The sequence below is a fragment of the Serinus canaria genome, chromosome 5 (assembly GCF_022539315.1).
Source record: "Serinus canaria isolate serCan28SL12 chromosome 5, serCan2020, whole genome shotgun sequence".
NCBI lineage: Eukaryota > Metazoa > Chordata > Aves > Passeriformes > Fringillidae > Serinus > Serinus canaria.
The window spans coordinates 10,351,587-10,374,429 of NC_066319.1; the positions used below are offsets into that span (position 1 = coordinate 10,351,587).

Consider the following 22,843-nt stretch of genomic DNA (forward strand, 5'->3'; position numbering starts at 1 on the left):
GTTATCTGTCATTTATTTCATCCAGGAAGATAATGTGCACTTTTCAAATTTGGCTTTTATGCCAATGATTCTGTTATGTCTTAACACACATCTTGCTAATAATGCAAAACTATTTTTTTATCATCTTATACTGGGGATGAAAACAATCAGATTGCTTTAAAACTCCAATGTAATAGCATGTTGTGTATCTAGCTATTAATTAATTTAAGAAATGTCTGTTCTGTGTTCCTCCCTAGCACTTGATGTGTTTATATGCACATTCTTCTTGGAAAGCCGGGGACATTTTGTTCGGTGACTGAGAAGTGATGTGGATGGATGCCATGCTCAAAGCCTGTTTTCATATCCCCTGTCAACATGTAAGTTTACAATTAACTTGATCCATGCAAGTAGAGTCATTTATTCTGGACTAAGCAGAAGGCTGGCTGTCTTCTTGAATTAAGGCCTCAGGTTGGAAGAGAACCAGTAAATGCTATCAGGCAGAAGCAAAAGTTATTTTAAGATGGGAGGAGGTACTCTAAGGAATCGTTCACTAAATCATTTGGGACCTATTTCCATGTATTGCACTGCATAGATGCTTTTGCTCAACTTCTAAAGCCACATGGCAAGGGGGTAATGGTGCTGTGGGAGCAGGAAGAAGTATTCATTTAAAAGTAATTTTACTGAGTACCTGTTAAATGCTACTTCTCAGAAGCAAGTAGCCACACTTAGAGAGAAAAAAATGTGCAGTTGTAACTTTTCAGGGATTCCTTTTCACAGCATCTTCTAGAATTGGTATTCCCTGGTAAGTCAGAGTGGTTATACTGGGAGATATTGAATACAGTATTTTCAAGCTGTGTTGTTGATAGAATCTTGGCACAGCAGTAACAAGCTACTACACTAGAAATGCTGTATGGTGAACTGCCTGGAAATTTTGGGATTTGCACTTAATAGGACAATATCATTCTCAAAATAAGTAAGATGGAATAGTGTAGGGAATTAAATTGTTCTCTCTCAGTAAGATGCACGTGGATATGTGCCTGGAGTTCTGAGCTGCTTTCATTTGCCAGAGCATCAGGTACTGTTGGTGCCTTGCAGTCCTTGCTGCTGGAGTTGCCACCCATGCTGCAGTATGTTTATAAATAAAACCATTTCTAGCTGCAAGCTCAGCCTGCAATGGAAAGACAAGTTGTGTTTCTTCTGGCTTGCATGTTACCACTAGGAGAACTACTGCTGGCACTCAGTCAAGAATTCTGTTGATTCAGAAGCCAGTAAAGAAACTCTCAGGACTGTGTTGCCTCTGCAAGTATGAGTAAAAGTTTATTTATATCAGTCAAGTGACTATACATGAATACAGGTCAGACCATTCAAATGAAGGAAGGTACAGCTTTCACAAGTGACTCCTCCTTATCTCACTGGGCTCTCATTTGCACCTTAGCAGATAATTTTAGAATCTCAGAGTGCATGTGTGGTAATTCATAATATGCTGGAAACACAAAACTTTTTAGAGAAATGCCTTTGACTAGTTAATAACTAATTATGGTTTTGTCTTAATTCCTTTTTGATAATCAAATACAACACAACCAACAAATCACATTCTCACATTTTTACTCAGATGCGCTTCTAATGTTGAGTAATTTTCTTAACAGTGCCAAGGGTCATTGTGTTTTCGAATATAATCTTAAAAAAAAAGGTTTCTTTCTTAATTTAGCTGTACCTGGGGAATACAGTGCTGATAATCATCTGTCTGAAACAGTAGTGATGGAAACCTTTCAACCCTTGTGGTGATCAGTTTCATTGCTTAACTTTGGTGTTGTATTTAAAAAAAAAGTTTAGCCTGAGCTTCCCTTGCTCTTCTGTCCCATTCAGCAATACACAGAACAAGATGGGGGTTTAGCTTTCTTTAGTGTAATTTTTATTTTCCATGGGCATGTAAACAGAGCATTTTTTTGTAAACAGATGTTTATGAAAGACATTTAAACAATATGAAGGATACCTTAAATCTTTTGAATCCATATATATGTGAATGGCCATGTCACTTCTGCAAATATTTTTTTCTGCTCTCTTACCTCTATCATGAAAATACTTGTATAATTTGCCCTCAGAATGGTTCAATCATGGTGATTGCTAATAGGCTATTATTCCTGATTAACAGGGGGATACAGTCCATTTAATAGGAACTTTTACTGGCCATTGAGGCTGTAGGAATGCAAAACAGAAAAAAACAGATTTAGAAATGATATGTCTAAAATAAGAGCAAACACTTCTACAAAGCAGCACTTGAAAGCTTGGAAATTAGTGTAAAAATTGAAAAAAATTTAATAATTTTGCCTAGAAATTAAAATTAAGTAGACTGAAAATTTTGAAGGGAGAGCTTTGGTACTCTTTTGCAAACCTTTATAGCAGTTTTAATAAAGTTTCATTCTCACACAACCAAAAAACTACTAAAACAGCCAGTCATAATCCTGACAAGTGTTTGGAGAAGGTCTGTTGTGTGTTGTAATGTTTGTTTTGAACAAACATCCATTTTGGTTATGTCTTTAAATGAGTTTTGATGTTGCCGTCCTAGGTAGATTCTGCCAAGGGTAAAGACATAAATTACACCAACATCTTTTATTTACTAGAGGTTATAATAAGTTTTTTTCTCTAACACTTACAAAGTTTTGTGTATGTAAAAGTACAGCTCAGGCAGGTGAAGATGAATGGTTGCTAATTATGATATTCCAGATTTGAGAGGTTTCTCTATCTTGTCATTTTTTTATCTTCTCTTTCAAGTTACCTGCATGTACCTGCTGTTGTTGTAGCAAGGGCGGCTGATGGTTCTTTTTTGGATTTTTTTATGTGTTCTGGGTAGGATTGTTCTGTAGCTCTGAAGGCTGCTGTGAAATATCCTAAATTTTAATGGCAGAGGGTGAAGAGACCTGCTTTGACCTTAAATACCCAAACAATTTCCAAATTGACCTGGTAAAGGTGATGATCACTTACATCCTCTTCCCTGTGCTGAATGAATACTCTGCAATTTTCCTTCCTTCATTTGCAGGAAAGGTGTTAACACATTCCCATAACATACCCTCTCCATTTTCCCATGCAAATAGCCAAACAGGAAAACATCAGCAGAGGGCACTATTGAGTTATAAATAGAATAATAATACATTAACATTAAAAAAAAAGTGTTGCCATGTGTTTTCAGTTTCCATTCATAGAATCACAGCGTAGTTTACAAGGAAAGTGGCTCTGGGGGTCGTTGGGTCAGTCCCTGCCTCAGAGAGCCAAATTCGAAGTTAGATACAATGAATATGGCATTGGTAATGTTTCTGCATTGCTGGGTCACCTGAGACAAGCTGCAATCAGATTCAGTTTTTCTCCAAACTACTTTTATAGCCATTTGTGAGGCTGCATGCAGAGCATGCCCAGAGCTGAAGCATAGTTATTTTGTATGAGTAAGACCAGAAAAAAATTGTTTTACTATTTCTGTTTCCAAAGTCAGTGAATAGGTTTTTGGATGGTTACTCCTCAACTTTAATAAAAATAGGCGATCATTTTTAAAAAATCGGTTCTATAAGTATTTTGTCTGTTACTTCTGTAAGGTAAGATTGACCAGCATGGCAATTTCAATGTAGGTACTGTTGAAACAGAGTATTGGTGTTGTATGTTTGGGGTTTTTTTTAAGTAGGGGTTTATAGTATTTCTTACTCCAGAGTATGTTTTTTTTTTTTTTTTTCAACCGCTTTACTGGAGAGCTGAGGTAGATAGCAACAGGAAGAATTTACAAGTGAGTACCACTCTCATGTTTTAAAGCCTTTTTTTCCAAAGATGTATTGAATGTGTGGACAGATTTATAGAAAGCAGAGGCTTCTCCAAACCAGTGAGTTTTATTAAGCAATTTTTTCTTGTTTTAGTATATCCTAGCCTGTCATTTTTTCTTGAATTAATTCCAGTTCCTTTCTTCAATCTAGTTGCTTATACTAGCTCAAATTTTATTGGCTAAAATGGTAAACTGTTGAATTTTGTAGGATACAGCATTTTCCTTTTGCTTATCCAATTCTGCAGTGCTTTTCAAGAGCGTATTTGTGACAAAATTGGAAACTTCCAAGCTGAGGAACAAATGTCTATTGTAAAATACCAATCTCAGTGCTACTTTAGGGAGTTTACTTACACTCATGTTACATTAAAGAATTTCAGGTAGTTACTGGAAACACTGGGATGCACTAATAATTTGTTAATTGCCTTAAAGCAAATATTTCACTACTGTCTTCAGTCTGAGAAGCAATGTTGTTACTTCTTTGTCTTTTTTTTTTTTTTGATAAACTGCTAGTTACAATGTTTATTCAGGAAAAATATTTGTGATTTTACATATTAAATAGGGCTGTGGGAAAAGGTAACATCTGCTTTTCAAAAATTTTTTTTTCACTCCTAGAAAAGTGAATATTTTAGGTATGGTTAGAGCACCACAAATGTTTACCTGCCCCTATGGATTTTGAGCTAGAACAACTCATAAAGAGATATTAGACCTCTTAAAAGCACTTTCCCCCTCATTTAATCAACTATGTTTGCATGCTGTTCAGCTGAAATTTTAGCTCCTCTCAGATGCTGAGCTGTCCCTTAAACGCAAGCAGTGGGGTTAGTGAAATGTCAGTTTAGATTGCTGGCAGCTCTGCAAGCAAATTAGTTTTAACAGGCAAATGGCCTCCTGAGGCACAGGCAGCTGGGAGTGCTGCTGTGTGCTTGTCCTTGCAGGATGCAATACCAGCTCTGTGCAGGCTGGAAGGGGCTGCAGGGAGCTGAGGTGGGACTGCTCTGTTATCAGCAGCAGCAGAGGCAGGGTATGGTGAGTGTTTGGGTTTGTGGTCAGAGCTTGAGCAGGGTTTATGTGCTCTGTGGTGTTCCTGGAGCAGCAGCAGCCGGATCTTTCAGCCACTGGTAAAGTGTCTCGTTGGTGTCACAGTTGGAGGCAGGTCCAGTAGAGCAGGCAGGGTATGTTGATCACTGATAAGTAGTTTTTGTCTTTGATGAATGGGGATGTTTACCATGTAGGAATAATATCAATTCAGAAAATATACTCTGAACTAAAATGTTATTAAAAAAACACCCCAAAATTTTAAAAAACTCTGCAATATTCCTGGTTTCAAAATGCTGAAGATATCTTTATATTTCAGTTAGGTGACATTAGCAAAGCTTTTATTTTCTGCTATTTTATTAAAAAAATGCTATTGAACATGCAGCTGAGCAATATGAGTTGTCAAAGAGGTAGGCATGAATATCAGTGGAGGTAATGTGGTATTTTTGTGTGTTGGAAGATGGTGCCGTGGAGATGAGAAAGTTCTTGTGTAGTAAGTTTTGAATGATGTTGAGGACTTGGGATGCAGAAGAATTAAAGATCAGTTTAGGACAACTGCTGATGACAACACTATCTCTTCTGAATACTGACGCAAACTGAAGAATGGCTGGGCTTTAAACAACAGAAAAACTCCCAGCTGGGCAGTCCCAGAAGTGACAATGGGGGAAGAGCCCCTACTATAAACGTTTGAATCTCCTGCAGAAAATGTAGCTCAGAAGAGGTATGGGGAGAGTGATGAGGGACTGACCAAACCTTAACTATGTGAGAGGTTTACTCTTGACTCCCAGGGTACAGTGGTGACCACCACTGTGAACAACAGCACGTTTAGCATTCCTGCTGGCAGTGTTTCTTGCGGTGAGTGTTTGGAGTGTTCTAGGAGAAAAGGAATTCAAAGTCACACCTTGGATCATCCAGTTACTGAAAGGAGTTGAGATACATGAAATTGTGGGAATAAGCTGTGTTACACCTGGCAGACTGCAAAAGGCACAGGTTCCTAGTGCTTTCAGACAGGTACTACATCTACAGAGCAGTAAGTAATGACTTTAGCTATGACTTTGTGACATCAATGTTACCCTGACTGATTAAAATCAAGCACATAGCACTATAGATCCTTCATGTAACTTCCTGTGTTCTGGTGTTCCCCTTCCTCCTCCCCCCACCACAAACGCTAGCACATTGCCCTCAAATGGCTGCCAAGCAGTTTTGGATTCTCATTATGAGATTCTCTGTGTATTCTCTTAAAAAAAAGTAGAAATTGCACACCATTGTGTAGCTTTACATGACAAGTTTTACTTTGCCTTTGTAGCAAATTAGAGTTTTGTGATTTTCTTTTGTTACCTTAATATTGTGAAGTTGTAATTCTTTGCTGACTTTTACTATCAGGATGACCAATTACTCTTTTGCTGAGTTTATATTCTGTTGCTATTCTAATGGGATGAGTGAAGAGAAGAGGATATTGTTTATTTTTACTTTCCTCTGTAGGGCTTTGGTTTGTGACACTTCTCTGTGAAATTATCCGTATGTTTCCTGAGGAGTTTTCAGGGAAGACTTAAGTTCACTATTACACAAAGAAGGATGTGATATCCAAGGTGCTGCTCTTGTTTTGCTAAATTGAATTTAGTTCCAAAAATTGTTTAAAATAAAACCAGTGGGATTTATGTCAAGATTGTTTAAATGCTTCCTACGTTGTGTAACAAGTTAGAATGAATTTAAAGTCTTTCATTTACCCAGATTTATTCTGAACCTCTAAAGAAAAATAGTGATGAAAGGGAATTTCTTATAAACACTTGTAGGGGCACTTACAAACAATGTTTCTTGAATTCTTGGAATTAAAAGCAACTGTGTGTAGTGCATCTTCCCAAATCCATGCAGCTAATTATCTACAACAAACTTTCTAAAAGCAAACAGATAGATCAGTATATCTCATAAGAGGACCTTTACAAGGACTCTCTGCCTCTGATCTGGAAACAAAATTGATGGGAATTTCCCATTTCTTTTGGGAAGACTGGCAGTGATTATAGTGAATTACCTATCAGTTCTTTTATTAGGGATATGTGGACAGAGCAACTGTAAAAAGGAGGGAAACAAGACTTTTGCCATTCTTTCAATTATTCAACCATTTAGAAGAAATGATAAATTACTTTTTGGGTATATTTTCAAAAGGAAGGCCAGTGGCATCTTGGCCTGGATCAGCAATGGTGTGGCCAGCAGGACCAGGGCAGGGATTGTCCCCCTGTGCTGGGCACTGATGAGGCCACACCTCAAGTGCTGTTCCCAGTTCTGGGCCCCTCACTGCAAAACAGACATTGAGCTCAGGGCTGGAGAGAGTCCAGAGAAGGGCAACAGAGCTGGGGAAGGGTCTGGAGAGTCCTGTGGGGAGTGGCTGAGGGAGCTGGGGGTGTTTAGCCTGGAGAAAAGGAGGCTCAGGGGAGACCTTACCGCTCTCTACAGTGACCTGAAAGGAGGATGTAGGCAGGTAGGGTCAGTCTCTTCTGCCAGACAACCAACAACAGGACAAGAGGAAATGGCCACAAACTGCACCAGGGAAGGCTGAGGCTTGACATCTGGAAGCATTTCTTCACAGAAAGGGTTGTTAAACATTGGAATAGGCTTCTTGGAGAAGTGGTGGAGTCACCATGCCTGGAAGAGTTCAAGAAAAGACTGGATGTGGCACTTGGTGCTTTGGTCTAGTTGACATGGTGGTGATCAGTAAAAGGTTGGACCTGATGATCTTGGGGGGTTTTTTCCTCACTGTAATGGTTCTATGATTCTGTGCTCCATACAGTGTGTGCTCTGTAAAACAATATGTGATAAAATGAGACAATGTTCTGGAGGCAAGATTAGGAATACAAGATGCTTTACAGTCTGAGTGAGAAAAGGACTTATGTGGGATTTAAATACTGTGGACTGTATAGCAACTTACTGCAGCCCCTAAAAATTTAAATGCAGTTGTGAACTCAGCTGGATGGACAATGAGCAGCAGTGTCAATATTATCTTGCTTTGGCTGCAAAAATAGTAAGATTTTTATTACCATGTACACAAGCTTTCAACTTTGTAGAATTCTTGCATGCAATGTTATATGCAGTGTTGCAAGAAAACTTTCATTTGAAAAATACAAACCTACTACTGAGCAGATGAGGGGGGAAACCGCCTAGAAACAGATGAAATTCTGCTGATTGTTTAGATGTTGCACCTTCTTCTTATGCTTATGAACTGCTGAGTGGTTTGTTAAATCCATTCCCAAATGCAAGACTTTTTACATGAGGGTGGCTTTGAGCCAAGGCCTGTGCTGGAGGCTAGGAAGTGACAGGCAGCTGCTTCTCCTGGTGAGAAGCTGGAGCCAGCAGTGTGGAATAGACAGTGTGGTGGCATCTCTTGGAATGTGTATCTGGACCATGGTTAGCCCCTCATTAGGTTGGGTCTGGGGAATGAGGCTGATGGTGGCTGAAGAAATGCAGCTTCTTAAAATGAGCTTGTGTGCCAGGTGCAGAAAGGTTGGAAGAAAGGGACAGCAAATCAGTAACAGGGTGGGAGGGGGAGTCTGGTTTGCTGTGGGCAGGCAAAACACAGGAAATCCTACCTCACATATGTGAGTGATGGAGGTGGTGAGGGAAATCTCCAAAGAATGAAAGCTCCAGGGAGATGGTGGAGCCAATTTTGTTGTTGATCTGAAATTGGCTCCTTTTGATGTTGTTTTATAGTGGTCAGATCTGGGAAGCTGAAGGCTTGAGTTTTAGAATCTCAGGTCTAGAAATTAACTCTCTTCTAAAATGGGATCTGCCATACTTATTTGTTCTTGTAAACTTTCACTCTTGTGTTTGCATGAAAATAATTGAAAGCATGTGTTATGTGTGTGTATATATATATGCTTGTCTCAGACTGTCTTGCCCCATGTTACATCTTAAAAATCAGTGGAAATATGTTTGGGAGCTGTCTGCCTTTGATTTTTGGGTTTTGCAGGGTTTTGTTTTCCTTGGCCTGTTATTGAATATGCAGAAAGAGCTGGTATGTTGAAGGTTTGCTTCAGAGCTGTTATGCTCTGGGAAGTTATGTACTGTTGTAGATGACAGTGAAAAGGATTTTCAAGGTGTTTACAGATAAATAAAATTGTTTTCAAACATATTGAGGTGTGACTTGCAAGATCACAAAGTTCTGACAGCATACAAGAAAAAAGGTAATGCTTCATGAAAGTTAAGGCCAGGCCAACTTATATAAACTTTACAAAAAGCAGCTTACAGCAATTATAGACTTGGTAGACTAAAATATATTAAAAAAAAGAAGGCATTCCAAGACCAAGAGAAATGCTGGCATGCTTTAGAGCTCATCTGCGTCTCTCTAACTTATCACTCAGGGTAACAAAATATCTCCTGTACAGGAAATAGAGTACAGGTCCAAAATACCAGCAGTCTGGTAAAGCTGGCTGTGTTCTCTGTAGGGAAAAACATCTAGAACTTCCATTAATCATACAATGGTTTGAGTTGAAAGGGACCTTAAAGATCATGTAGTTCCAATCCTCGAGGATATTTGTCAGACAAGGATTTTAAGATAATGAGAGCAGTACCTGGCAGCACAGATAGAACAATGTGTGCAGGCAGTTGCTGTGGGTGAAGCAACAGATGCTCAGAGAAGAAGCTAATTATGACAATAGCAACTTAGACTATAATGAGGTGAAACATGCAGAGAAGTAGAACAGCTGAGAAGTTCTGAGGATTTCTGAGTACCACAGGGCTCATGAAAGACATCAGTTTATCCATTTAGAAGCTCCTGTGACCTTTTGTGTACCTTGTGTGACTTGGCCACTGGAGTACTCAAGTTAAAAGGAGTAACTTTTAAAATTATAATTGACAGGCAAGCCTGGTCCTCTGACTGTTGGTGATTCTCATTTTCCTTTTGCTGGGTATTCAGGAGTTTAATTCTCGCAATTCGACAAACAAAAAAACCCCACAAACACACACAGAAAAGCAAGATAAAATTTTGAAGAAAAACAATAAAAGTAAAGTCCAATATTTGGCCTTTTTTTAATAAAGAAAATTTGTAAAGCTTCCATGTGGAATTTACTGGTTTAGAGTTCAAGCTGAGTTTTAGTGAACTGAGCATTTGTAAATGGAGCCTCTTATAATGGGACAAGTAAACACCTCTTAATGATTTGTTGCTTAGCTCTTTCCCCGCCACTGCTGCCTCATATCCTCCTACACCATGCAGACTTCCTGACCCTGCCACTGAGCGGGGTACTAATGAATGAGCCAAAAGAGCATTGTCTTGGCATGCTTCTGTTGGCTGCACTTGGGTTTCGGTGATGAAACCCAGAGAGGAAACAGAACCCAAAAGCTCATCAGTCTGGCAAGAGTGCTGCAAAGCATCAGCTGTGTAAGGCATCCTACTACCCTCAAGTTTTCCTGAGACACTTCTTTCCAGACAAGTTGGGAGGGGTAGAGTGGAGCATGTTGTGTGGTTGGATTTCTTGGTGGTTTTTTTTTGTTTTTTTTTTTTTTTTTTTTTAAGCTAAGTTTGAACTGCAAAATCTTTAGCAAGTTCAGACTTGAGCTCTCATAACTGATAATAAAGCAGCAGTGTAAGGATTTGTCTGTGTATCAAACCAGTAAGGAAAGGCAGCAATTAGAATTAAATAAGATTTTTGAAAACAGGTAATGTTAGTTTATAACCAAGAAGGTTGGTTGCTTTGTTTTGTCCTGTTGATTTGGGGTTTTGTTATTGCGGGAGTATTTTTGTTTGTTTTGTTCCCCTAGGAAGTAATTATAGCTGTGTTTTCTAGCTGTTTAACGGGATAATATTTCTCCTGGTCATAATTAACATGGATGAATTTTTTATGGCAATGCAATCATGCTACAGCAAATGGAACAAAAATCCATAGTCATAACAATGGTATTTGAGACAGTTTATCTGTAAGCTACAGATAAAACACACTTTTACACATATGTTTTCCTTATCCTCTCACAGGCTTATTAACATGACATGTATGTGCATCTATTTTTCTAAAGTAAGCAGTTTGATAGATAAACACCATCTCAAACAGCAGAGAGAGAAACTTGATCCACTGTTAAACATGTTTTTTTACTGAGGAGAAAATGAGTCATAACTAAGGCAGGAGAGAAAGAGATAAATAAAAGCTGCTCACAATAGCTGATAATAATTACAAAAAGTACAGTGCTGATCTGGGAATCTAGCTGTTGAGAATAATACATTTAATAGCAACGTTCCTTGCTATATTCATCAGAATGAGTGTCAAAATATTTAATTGGGGTGCAGGCATTCCTTCTTGAAAAAGCCTCTTGAAAGACCTACTTCTCACTGTGGCCTGTGCATAAAGCTGTGAACAGAACAACAGTGTTCATGTCCTCAGTCCTTTGAGGCTCTGACCAGCTTTCTCTAAACTGAATGGCAAAATTCTTGCTGGTATCACTGAAGTGGAAGGGGCCTCAGCTATGTGCATTTTCCCTGTAAACGTGGGTAATGCTTTCTTTTTTCCTGTAAAGTCTGAGCAGTCCTACCTGCATCCAAAAACATCAGTTGTGGCCTTTCTAAGTACCATGATTTTTTCTTACTGTCCTCCTTTTCTGCCTCACCTGCAAGAGGCCTAAACCCAGTCAGGATCTGTGTGTCTATCTCTGTTCCTGCCATAAATTTACACTGGTTTCAATTAAATGTAGGATTGCCACCATAAAGTGTAAGCACATATAAAATCTGAACTTTCCTCCACATAAATTTATTGCTTTTACCTTAATTTTATAGAATTTGTATGTTAGTGTTTAGTCGTGAAAACTGGTTATTTATTTTCAAATGGCAGTGTCAAAAGGGAAAAATTTGTTAAGATACACTTGCTCTTTCTTGTTTTGGCACAGAAGGTAATCATAACAATGGTTTTGGTGGGAAATTGTTAGGACATCTGTACATAAATGATAAATTACATGGACTGGATTTTAATGGAAATGGCTTTTTGTTCTCAGCTTTGCTTCTATTTAATGTGAAGGGAAGCAATGCAAGCTTGTTCTTCAGTCATTTGCAGGAAAAAAAAATAGAAGTTCGTTGTTATTGGTGTTTTTGTAAACAAATCCAAACAACTTCAATAAATAATGGAGAGAGAAGGAGGAACAGGCAGAGTGCTAACTTCTGGTCATACTTACCCATCTGTGTTCTGTGACAGTGTTCCTTGTTTAATTAACAGTAGTGCACAAAGATCATAACATTGTTTCTGACACTGTAAAATTAATGCTCTTCCTGTTCTGAAGAGCTGGCAGTCTAAAAATGCTTCTTCTTGATATATTTAGGCAGTAAGAATAATTTGTGAGAAATTGACCTGAATAATATTAGCAAAGAGATATCTTTGCCAAGAAAAGCTGGTTCAGATATTTAAAAGAATGGAGATGCATTGTCAAATGGACAGATATTTGCTTCATTCTCCAGAAAGCTCTTTAGGCATGACTTGGTGCACAAATACCTATAGGGTAAGGACTTCAATAGTGCTGGATGAAGTCTAAGAAAAAACAGTGTAACAGATAGGCTACTGGAACAAACCCCTGTAAGTTAGCAAAGGTCTCATTTGAGATGTAAAATAAGCAGTTTTGTATTTTAGGGAGAAGGAAAATATTGTAATAAAACACCTTTAATGAAAGGAAATATCGGTTAAATAATGCTTTTCTATTTATGCAGCAAAAAAGATCACAAAATACAGCCTGTGGTCTTGAAAAAAAAATCAAATTTAACAAAGGATTTGTCAGAGCATTGTAGAAGAAAAACAGAAAATGCAACTATTACTGAGACTATGATGAATTAGAATAATTTTTCAGCTATCTTCCCAGGCCATGTGAACTTGAGTTCCCAAAATAAATCCAAATCCAAACTGAAGTGTCATCTCTCTTTCATACTGGGTAAAACCATTTAGGAGAGGTATTTAAAGCAGTAGAAGGAAGACTGTAGACTTGGCTGCAAAGGTTTCAAGCAGCCCAGTTGTAGCTTTCTGATAGTGAAAAACTTAGAGAGGTATCCACAATGCCTGCTAAAGGGTAAAATCCTTTCCAAGCAGTGAAGGAGAGCAGATGTTCAGCAGGTAGAATGTAGAAACAAGATAGAAATTAGTCTTCCACATAACATTACCAGATAAATATATAAAAATGTAGGACTTTAGGTATAGAAAATTAGAATGAAGCATCCAGGGAAATGGGCAAAAGATATCTTGCTTAGTTCATTGAAGCATATGTTAAGGAAGCAAACAACTTCATGAATAAATTTAGAAATTACTGATGTGCTGAAATGTTTTGAGTAGAGCACTCGTGAAATTTAAATAATTTGAAACTTGTGTAAAGACTTCTATGTAAAACAAGTAGAGGAAAAGATTCTTTGAATAGGAATACTCCTGTCCTGTCTTAGCAGGAATAAAATATTGCTACTTCTTAACCATACAATGGCATGTGAGTCATAATGTAACCTGCTTTTTTCAGGTGACAAATGCCATAATTTTACCTTGACAATAGTTCCTTCAAATATAAGCAGGCAAAAGAGTTGTCACAGATATTGCATGCTACTGGTAATAATTGTATCCCTCCAAAACTTCATACAAAACCTGCTTTTGAAGTAGACTGGGGGTCTGAGATAAGGTCCTCAGAAAGTGATATTTAGAAGGCTTTTTTTGATTAAAGCCTCTTAAGCAGATGGTAACTGGTACAGTTACAAAATTGTGTTTATATGTTCTATTGTTTGTATTGGTGCCCTGAATTTTATAAACAACTCTGATTAAAAGACGTTCTTCTGGCATTGTGCTCTCCCCCATTGCCAAAGATACATTTTTTCCCAATAGTTTTGGATTTGTGTTATCCCCATATAAAAGGAAGGAGTGAATAACTTCTATAAGCCTTCAGAAATCTCTGTTAATGTCTCATGGCATTTGCTTGGCCTGTATCCATGTTTCTCTCAGTCTTTCCCAGCCCTGTCTGTCCTTGGAAACCTACTTAAGCAATTGAATTTTTAAGTTTTGTTGGGAATGAATGGAATCATCACATGTGGCTTCATGGTTTTGGTTTTGCTTCATTCTTCCTGCATCATGGCAGAAGAGAAGCTCTGTTAATCACGTTGGCATCTTCCAAAACATCTCAGCCCAACATTTTTCTTCCCTAAGCTTTCAGCTGAATAGGATTTACACAGCTGACTTTGTCACCTTTTAAAAGAAAATCTTTACTTGAGGCTCTGGCACAATCCCTAAGTATGTAAATGAGTGCTGGTATTACTTTTGGATCATTGTCCTCTGAAGCATGAATACACCTGGGAAGTAAAATCAATAGAATGTAGAAGCACATAATAACAGAGTTTACAAAAACCAAAACAAAGACTACAATCCAGCTGATAGCCAGGTTTCATCTTTCTGTTCTCTGTAGGAGTCTTTTCAGACATTATGCTTGCAGGTGTTAAAAACACTTTCTTCATCGAGTCTTTTGGTTTCCTTTCAATTAAAGGCAGTCTGCAGTTAAATGGGACCTGCTCTTGTTTTCATCTTGTAAACAAAGGAGATGTTTATCAGCACTTGTGTATTTCACTGTACATTTTTCACACTGTAGAATTTTCAAGGCATTTGCTGCTGTAAAACTGGGCCCATTTTTGTAGCATTAATTGATTTTGCTGGTTGAGGTGTAAATGGGGTGCAAAGTAAATTTCATGTGATTTTCTCATTATTTTTCTGAGTTTCTAGCTTGCAACAAGTTTAAATGATAAATGAGCGTTCTAATTTCTCTCTGCCTTGAAAGAAAAATTTAACTATATACAATGTTGTTATTGTAACAATTTCCAGTATAGCAATAGTGCAGTTTTAATGTGTGAAGCAAAGTAATACAGTGCATTTTAGCAAATACTTTAGATTTCTAGAATAATTTTTCATTGCATGTTCAGGTATTCAGTTTCCCCTTATCTTAAACTGAAGCTTCTACATGCATGGTGTTGTTCACAGTAAATATACCAAATCTGTTCACTGGCTTTGGATCTGAAGAAAAAACCAATATATTAGCATGTAAAATGCTTTGAACATTGGAGGAGTACTGTATAAGTATGGGGTTCGGCTGTTCGTCTCTGCTCCCACACACGCTTGGGATGGTTTGGCAGGCTGGGCCTCAAAAGATGAGTCTGGACTCCAGGGTTTTTCGGTCTTCAGAATTGTTTATTATATCTTATCTATAAAGTCCCTTCTCTGCCTGACTGGGATCTGACCAGCACGGCAGCCAAAGGCACTCTGACCTTCCCCCAAGGCGGGCACATCCTTTATAACAAAAACTACGTATATCATATTTACTTTTTATCCCCAATACCTATCACCCTCGTCACCAAGTGCACCCTCACCCCAGACCAATCCCCAAGTGCCAACACCACACCAGAAGATGGACGACAAGAAGAAGAAAGAAGAGTCTTGTGACCTGCCTTGTTTCCTCCATCTTGTCTCCATAACCCCCCTGTACCAAAACCCCAAAATCTGTATTTTACCCTATAACTATGTTTTGCCTTCACCATTCACACCCGAGTAATTCCCACAGGTTCCATCTTTTCATACATCGGTGGCACATCCCTAGATGGATCAAAATCAAGCCACCAAGTGCTTTTGGCAACATTCCAAGACCCCTGAGCCCCCCAAGGGTTCTCTCGGTAGCTCTGGACATCAGGAGTGATGTGCTGAGTTCCCACATATAAGAAGCAGGCAACTTTCAGATATGCTTTAGTCAGTGCTCCCATTGTGTATAGCAGAATTTTAGTCCCCTGGGGAAAGATTTACTAAGCATCAAACCAATTTCTTGCGTTTTCTGATAGAATCACATTTCTGAGTTTAGCAGAGAGCTGACTTTGAATTGGAAAAATAATTATCTAATTAAAAGCTGAAAATCACAATGTCAGGAATGTTGGTTATTCTGAGCAAAATAGTCAGAAAGCTGAGGAAGAGGAAATAAAGATAGCTGAAACAATGAAGAATGATGTAAATTAAGAAATTGAATGCTGGTTGGGGTTGCAAGCAATATTAGAGAAACAATTCAAGACAAGAACTCTTAATCATGCTTTTTCAAGCTAAATATATTGAGTGATAGTTGAGGAGAGAGGTGGGACTTTGAAGACATTTGGAGTTGAGTTACTTAGTGCAGTGGCATTGCAGCTGTCCAATCCCTTAGAAGATTTTTTTTTTATTTCTTAAACTTCTTTTAAAAAATGTGTTTAACTGCTTTTTTTTGAGATGTACACTTATTGAAGCACTAGATGATGTAGTATGGATGGTGTAAGCCAAAAAGCCAGGCATTGTAGAACTTAGGCTCCTTGTTTCTGGCTCTGAACCCACACAGACTACACATGAAGTCTCTAAAATCATCCTTTGTGGTCAGAAATGCTTGGAGATTGGGCAGGAAGGCTGAAGAGCATGTGGCAGCAGCTCTCAAGGGCTCACTCAGCAGGTGTCACAAGTCACCTGCTGGAAATAATGAAGTGTGCTCTTACCCACAGCTAAACAGAAATTGAGCCTGATTGAACAGATTCTACCATGGGAAGTAAAAATACTTTGTTTAAACCTCAGTGAGGAATAGCTGATATTTCATCATTCCTTAAACTAGAATAAGACTTATGCATAACATCTTTTTCTGTGAACCAAGGCTTTAGGAGAAGTTTAAAATGTGCCAAGAATCAATTTAACTTTTTACTAAACATGCACATGAGTAGTGTTCTCATACAAGATTATGACAGATTAAATTTCAAACCGATTCTCAGATGCCTTTGTCATTCAGCTGATGTATTGGCTGCTTGATTTCCTTTTTTAGTTGCTTGCTACTTGAAAGCACTTTATTACTCTGTTCTAAAAGTTCCATTAATTTATCTGTTGCTGCCTTTTATAGTCTCAAAAGAATGTCAGCCTTGCTGTGAGAAATGCAAGTACTGCAGGGAGGTGATGAAGCAGTAACTGCTCTCCTGAAGACTGAGCTGCATGTTCAGTCCTTTCTCAGGATTGTTTTTGGAGGTGCTCAAGGCAGAGCAGCCTGTGGAAACAAATGTGCCTCAGTTTCAAGTATACACAGAGGCTGGAGCTGATTGCTGCTGGTTGTAGCTCTCATCCAAGTGAGGTTTAGTAGAAGAATGTGCTGGTGGAAGACTGGGAACTGCAGTTTGAGATTTATAAATGCATTTTCTCCTCTTTTTTAATAAAGTAGAAAGAAAATAGCCTTTGCATCTTGAATTTACTATTCAAGCCTAATTTATTGAATATACTTGACTCTAATACCAGAAATCAATCATTTTAGCAGTGTAGATACTACCTGAAACTTTGGGTGTCACTCTTGTCATGCCTTCTTTTTATCCATTGCTTTCTTCTGGATAACAAGGCCACCAAAATTCTTACTCTGTATTACATCAACTGTTAAAGAGAATCTTAATAAAAGTTAGCCTTCAGCAAGTTTAATATGTGATCATTGATCATTGTGACTTTCTTCACTGAGTTTGACAGCTGAAATACTTTTCACTGGCTTTTGCCTAGTTTTTGAAAGCCGAAGAAAATTAATCATTCTCAGACTGGAAGTATATGTTCCCTTATTGTTGGTATTTCAATAGCAGTTGGAAAGTTCATTAAGCAGTGCTCATTATTTTTGTACTGCAGAGGCTGCTGTGTAGTTAATTCTGTAGTTAAAGAATTTAAATATTTTGTGGATATTCAGCATAACCTTGTGTTACACACTCATATTTAATTAACTAATTTTTTTAACATTTCAGTGCAGGCTCTATTATATGTGTTAGTAGCCTCTAGGAAGAGCTCCCAGAATCACAGAATGCTTTGGGTTGGAAGGGACATTAAAGATCTAGTCCCAATTCCTTGCTGTGGCCAGGGACATCTCCCACTGGACCATGTAACACAGATCCCAATCCAGGCTGACCTTGAGTATCAGGGGTGGGGAGTCCTCAGTGTCTCTGGGCAACCTCTTCCAGTGCCTCATTGACCTTATGGTAAAACATTCCTTCCTAATATCTAATCTAAACCTACCCTCATTTGGCCTAATTGAAAATAAAAGAAATCTTGAAGTAATTTAAAAGCTGAATTAAAGGTTGCCTTGTAAAAGTGTAAAAGCAATTATTTTGCTTCTATCTTTTCCTTTCTGCTAGGCCATTGTAATCTCTTTAGATGAGACATCCCAGCCATTTCAATTAATCCTTGTATTTACAATGATTAAATGGTGTAAGTTATTCTGAATCTGTAGAAAAAGCTGTTCTACTTCATAATTAATAACGAAAATATTCTTCCCCTTTCCAAATATTAAGAGGGCATCCTCTGTGCAGAAGCTAATAGCAATGTATTTTGTTTCTGCTCACATGTTGTGTTTTGTCCAATTGGGCGTCAGGAGTGGTGTGTGTGTGGGCTTTTCTCTTCTGCTGTAAGTGTGGAAAATGCTCTCAGGTTTTCCTGATCTTGTATCTTAAGTTTCAGCACAGTAATTGGGCAGTAGAATGTGAACTGGTAATGATTGAGCATGTAATCAAGCAGGGGAAAATATTTTTGCTTTCTTGGCAAGGTGAAATACAAGGTGAATTTTGAAAAGGAAAAGAGAATAAATGTGTGGACAGGCTGTTCCAAAGCTATGCTTTGTCTGCGATTCCAAAGGAAAAATCAGCATTGTGCATATTTGTTTATTTGCAGGGCTCTGGTTTGTACATATTTGAAAGCCAAATATATTCCTATGCAAGACCTGTAGTGTTAAGCCCATGTCTTCACTAGGAAAAATATAGTTAAGGGAATCAAATCTACTTCATTTTGTGCATTTAAACTTCTATTAATTAGATAGTTATGGCTGGGAAGGTAAGCTTGGGAAAAGGAATGAGGAGCCAACCTTCTTGAAAGAGTGATTTAGTTTCTTTCTTTCCCTCTTACTTTCTGAAAAACTTCCCAGTAGTATTTGACTTTGCTTAAATGGATCATTGTGGGAGGACCAGCAATCTTAGATACAAACAGTGAGAACAGAAATTTCCTCTCCACTACTCAAGTTGGTACACTTTAGGAAGAGAATGAGGTAAGTGTAGCATGTTAGGCTGTGGGAATTGAGGGTAAGTGTGGGGTGATACAGTGTGAGGAAACCTAAAGTATTCATGCAGGTTACCAGCTCTGTTGTGCCTGTCACCTTAAAGCCTGTTTCATCTCTCTCTGTTAACGTCTCTTCCAGGCACTGAGGTCATTGTGTGGTATCTAAGGCTGAGAATTTAATCTTGGAGATAATGTGTCTGAATGTAGATACATTAAATTTTTGCACCCAAAAACCAAAATGTAATATCCCTTTTTTATTTTTTTGCTTTGTACAACAGTTTGAGGTTTGTTTTGACCAAGATATCATCTAGATCACCAGTCATTCATTTGTACTTTGCTGCAAAGTAGCATCCTGCCTCATTTTCCCTTTCAGAGGAATGGTGTGACTGCTGAAATCTTCAGACATCAATATACAGTTCAGAGCAGTTGCTCACATCACATGACCACTGGAAAAAAAGGGAATCCAGAAGCTCTTCATTGCTGAGCTCATGCCTCATAGTCTGATTTAGTACAAGTGTGGCTTCTACAGGGGGATTAGGCTGTGCAGTTGCAGAAGAGCGAAAGCCAAAGTTTTGACTTATGGTATTAGGAATCTAGCAAAATGAGTGAGTGGACATGATGAGGATGGTAATGCATTGAATGGTTTTATTGGTGCAGTGAATTTAATCCTTTTAGCCTTTTTACAGAAATTACAAAGCTTGACAGGGTTATTAGTGAAGTATTAATGAAATCCACCAAGCTATGCAGATGTCTGCAAAGTATAGCATACAAAACAGTAGAGTTCCTTTTTGAAGTTATCAGGAGGATAGTGCTGTGAAAGAGAAGTTAAATGGGAAATGGCAAACAAAATTAAAGACTGTAGCTAAGAGACAGACAGCATTTCACTTCACTGCATCTAGCAGGTTTTTGACCATCACTTCCCATATGAGTAAGTCTGGCCTATCAAGTGGGATGATGAAAAGAGATGGATGCTAGATAGTCATTTTAATTACCTGGATTTGTTCCACTGAAATGTGGTTGCCAGGATATTGTTGCCTGAGTTATATAGAGGACATGCAGATGCTATATTCTTTCTTGTACAGAGGATGAAAACATTTTTGCAAAGTTTTCCCATTTGAAAATTTCTCATGCAATTCAAAAATCCTGTTTAACAGTCATATCTAAAGTGTTGCATTATCTCTGCTCTTCAACATGAATAGAGAAGTTACTCTGGATGTGAAGAATCCATCTTAGATGAAAGAAACAAGAGAGACCTCAGCAAGGTAAGAGATTGAATTTGAGACAGATATTTTAATTTAATTTCTGGTTTTATACTTGGATAAATCAACATGTTCAGATCAACTGAACATACTGCTTTACCAATCTCACTTTTATAGGCTAATACAGGATTATAGAAGGACTAACATTTGAAGTAGGGTAATTCAGGCTGCTCACTCAGATGCTTTGCCTTGCAAGAGTACATAAAAAAAGGCCCCTGCTCACCACAGGCTGGAGTGTGACATATCAATACTAAGGCTGCACTAGCCCAGCAAAGGCAGCATGGAGTTAATTAAGTTATTGTAATGCCTGGACTGTGTTCAATATCTCCCTTAAAGATGGCTTAGCTCTGTTTGTTGTAGAGCATTAGGACTGCACAGGTTCAGAGGAGGACTTTAAAAAGAGTGAGATAATGACTTTTGAGTTTATAGGGAAAGGAATAAAGTGGCTCCTGCAGCATAAACATGCACTTATCCCAGATAAAACAGCACATGGGTTCAAAATCAGTTAGATTTTAGAAAGGGAAGGAAGAATTAAAATGGTTCTTTCTTACAGTTGCATATATAGATTATTTGAATGTAGAACAAGTGTGGGTTTCTTTAATCATCTCTGAATGATCGGAAAGGACATAAAATGAATCTTCAGGGCAGAAAACATTTCGTTTAGGGGCTAGACATTTGGGTCTGATTTCAGTGATTTTAGATTTCTTCCTGCCTTATAATTAATTCTCACATTGCTGAAGGCTTTTTGGGTTTGGGTTTTTTGGCTTTTTTTCCCTTTCCTTAAATGCTTCATTAGTGGAACATTCTGAAATCCTGTTTGTTAAATATTTAGCTTGTATGAGCATATCACACTTCCTAATAACTTCGGGTCCTTTCCTGGGAACAATGTTTGCTTAACGTTCCTCCTTTGCAGTCTTCATTCTACCATGGATTTGCAAACAACCCTTCTTCCCCACTCCTTGTTGTTGTGACTTGCAAGAGTTAAATTCTCCTAACAGTCAGAAGATTTGCTCTAAAGTTGCTGTAATTTGGCTAAGAAGTAACATCTACTAGCCTTGGTGACAGCTCCCAGTTTCCTGTCTGATTTATAATTAAGTTGTACTAAGGATTTTATCTGCCCACTTTTGAAAAGTTGTTTAGCATAAAAAAACTTTTAAAAAAAGTACTTGTTTTGCCACATCCTAATTAACTTATAAGAGCAGTATTCCTGACAAATCTCAGAAGAACACAGCATATGGAATGCTGTGGATTATAGGTTGGTCTAGATAAGTAGAGGGGCAGAATGTGAAAGCTATAAGTAAAATATTACCATTTTTATTTCTCTGCAGCTGGGTAATGTCCTAGTCACCTAGTCATCATATAACTAAATTTATCCATATTAACATATGTTACCAATATGTTTGTTTGTCCAAGCAAATTAGGGTGTACACAAAAGGCAAGGCAATTTTACTGTACTGAGAAGGGGCACAAGGTGGTCTGTGGTAACCACACCTGATATAGAATTGTATTTTGTCCAGAGGCATCATTAGATTACTGACAAGTGTGAAAAATTGGATAATAAAATGTCAGGTAACTATTAAGTCACTCCTAGAAGGAAAATAATTCTAAACTTTTTTTGAGGAAATCCTGGAACTTTTCAAATAGTGCTTCTCTTTTATTCTCTTGTTTACATGGTACTGATCTGGTAAGGGAATAATTTTGCTTTTCTATAATGCAAGCATAGGTTGGTTTTAATTATGCTGAAATTGACTTATTTTTTCTTTCTTGGCCTGAGAAATCAACTGGAATTCCCTGTATGGTTTAGCAAACAATAGATACTTGGCTGAGGTGCCCCATAACTTAATGCTTATCGGACTTTAAACATAGCTGTGCTCTCAAATTCTTGCATAAATGTGATCACCCTCTTCTTGCTCAGGCTTTGTTGGGCTCTTGAGCCCACAGGGCTTGCATGCAGTCAGCTTCCAAGGATTTTGGTATGCACTGACATGCTTTCCTCCTTTGGCTCTGGCATTTTTCCTCTGCTGCTGCTTCACAGTAGTAGAAAATTAAATCCCAGCTGTTTAGGGGTTTGTCTTGTTTGAGGACAAGTAAGTGCCTAAGAGGTTCCTCACGTTCCTCCATACATTCTGTGTCTTAAGGCTATGGTTCAAGTCTTGCAAAAATGATAGACTAAAAAAAACTATAGTTTTCAGGGAGTCTTAAAACAACAGGAAGCTTTATTTAATGGCATAAAAATACCCACTTTCAACAAAATCAGAACAAAATCTTGCTTTCTCTATCTTTTTTGCCTGAAACAGACTGGGGGCTGAAGGATGTTCATGAATCTGTCATTTTTGTCTTCTAAACCATGATGTTCATCCAGCTTAGTACAATTTATCCTGACTAGGTTTTTGCTCCTCACCTTGCCTATTTCTTGTTGTTTTCCTTTTCCAGCTTTGTGAAGATTATGCCAGTCTCATCTTTGTTTCTGTGGACTCAGTCATGACTCATGACTTCTTTCCAAAAGATTCCATCTTTTTTCCCATTTGTTTAAGGATGACTCCCAAGCGCCATCCCTAAGAAGGCTAATGTTAGCAGCTCTTGCTAAATCTGGCCAATATTCTTAATACTCTATTTTTATAGTCAGAGCAGTTTCAAATTTCAGCCTTTTCCATTGTTCCTAGCTTGGTGACTATATCTCCTCTATTGGCAGGAAAAGCCCCCTTGTTCTATGGATCCAGCAATTTTCAGAATGATAC

General features: G+C 38.0%; 1 protein-coding gene across 1 annotated transcript in view; it reads left to right on the top strand.

Annotated features, from left to right (window-relative positions):
* Window positions 1–327: 327 nt before the first annotated feature.
* The window catches only part of IRAG1 (inositol 1,4,5-triphosphate receptor associated 1), a 93,627-nt gene continuing 71,111 nt past the window's right edge, over window positions 328–22,843 (top strand). Inside the window, exon 1 of the mRNA XM_050975341.1 lies at window positions 328–356. The gene's annotated coding sequence lies outside the window, so the exon portion shown is untranslated. The remainder of the gene's footprint in view (window positions 357–22,843) is intronic.